Source organism: Pseudophryne corroboree, chromosome 1, assembly GCF_028390025.1.
Source record: "Pseudophryne corroboree isolate aPseCor3 chromosome 1, aPseCor3.hap2, whole genome shotgun sequence".
NCBI lineage: Eukaryota > Metazoa > Chordata > Amphibia > Anura > Myobatrachidae > Pseudophryne > Pseudophryne corroboree.
In genome coordinates, this window is record NC_086444.1 from 427,882,297 (window position 1) to 427,884,314 (window position 2,018).

The window sequence follows — 2,018 nt, forward strand, 5'->3', positions numbered from 1 at the left end:
CATGGATTCACTGGGGGGATATCATGTCAAACAAATCTTATTGACTTTTTTGACTGTGTGACTAAAGTGATGGATAAAGGTAGAGCCATGGATATAGCTTATCTAGACTTTAGTAAGGCTTTTGACACTGTTCCACATCGCAGACTGCTAAATAAACTTGAAAGTTTGGGATTGGATATTAGGATTATTGAATGGGTAAGATCTTGGTTGAAGGATAGAAAACAGAGAGTTGTGGTAAATGGAGTGCATTCACAGGAGGGAAATGTTACCAGTGGAGTACCCCAGGGATCTGTACTTGGACCAGTGCTTTTTAATATCTTCATTGGTGACATTGCAAATGGCATTAAAGGGAAAGTATGCCTTTTCGCAGATGACACAAAGGTATGCAACAGGTTAGACACACCAGGTGGGGTAAAACAATTTATTGAGGATCTAGGTAGACTGGAGGAATGGTCAAGAGTGTGGTAATTACAGTTTAATGACACAAAATGCAAAATCATGCACTTGGGTCTCAAAAATCCAAAGGCTAAATATAGTATTAATGGCACTATACTGGAAACTACTGAGGAGGAAAGGGATCTAGGAGTCACTATTTCAGGTGACTTAAAGGCAGGTAAGCAATGTAAAAAGCAATGAGGAAGGCTAGTCAGATGCTTGGCTGCATTGGGAGAGGAATCAGCAGCAGAAAGAAAGAAGTAATAATGCCACTGTATATGTCATTGGTACGGCCTCATCTAGAATACTGTGTTCAATTCTGGAGGCTATATCTTCAAAAGGATATTAATACATTAGAAACTGTACAAAGAAGAGCAACTAAAATGGTGCATGGCCTACATCACAAAACATACCCAGAAAGACTAAGAAATCTCAATATGTATAGTTTGAAGCAGAGAAGGGAAATGGGAGACATGATAGAAACTAGTGATGTGCACCGGAAATTTTTCGGGTTTTGTGTTTTGGTTTTGGGTTCGGTTCCGTGGCCGTGTTTGGGATTCGGACGCATTTTGGCAAAACCTCCCTGAAATTTTTTTGTCGGATTCGGGTGTGTTTTGGATTCGGGTGTTTTTTTACAAAAAACCCTCAAAAACACCTTAAATCATAGAATTTGGGGGTCATTTTGATCCCATAGTATTATTAACCTCAATAACCATAATTGACACTCATTTTCAGTCTATTCTGAACACCTCACACCTCACAATATTATTTTTAGCCCTAAAATTTGCACCGAGGTCGCTGGATGGCTAAGCTAAGCGACACAAGGGGCCGACACAAACACCTGGCCCATCTAGGAGTGGCACTGCAGTGTCAGGCAGGATGGCACTTCAAAAAAATTGTCCCCAAACAGCACATGATGCAAAGAAAAAAAGAGGCGCACCAAGGTCGCTGTGTGACTAAGCTAAGCGACACAAGTGGCCGACACAAACACCTGGCCCATCTAGGAGTGGCACTGCAGTGTCAGACAGGATGGCACTTCAAAAAAATAGTCCCCAAACAGCACATGATGCAAAGAAAAAAAGAGGCGCAATGAGGTAGCTGTGTGACTAAGCTAAGCAACCCAAGTGGCCGACACAAACACCTGGCCCATCTAGGAGTGGCACTGCAGTGTCAGACAGGATGGCACTTCAAAAAAATAGTCCCCAAACAGCACATGATGCAAAGAAAAAAAGAGGCGCACCAAGGTCGCTGTGTGACTAAGCTAAGTGACACAAGTGGCCGACACAAACACCTGGCCCATCTAGAAGTGGCACTGCAGTGTCAGACAGGATGGCACTTAAAAAAATAGTCCCCAAACAGCACATGATGCAAAGAAAAATGAAAGAAAAAAGAGGTGCAAGATGGAATTGTCCTTGGGCCCTCCCACCCACCCTTATGTTGTATAAACAGGACATGCACACTTTAACGAACCCATCATTTCAGCGACAGGGTCTGCCACCGACTGTGACTGAAATGACTGGTTGGTTTGGGCCCCCACCAAAAAAGAAGCAATCAATCTCTCCTTGCACAAACTGGCTCTACAG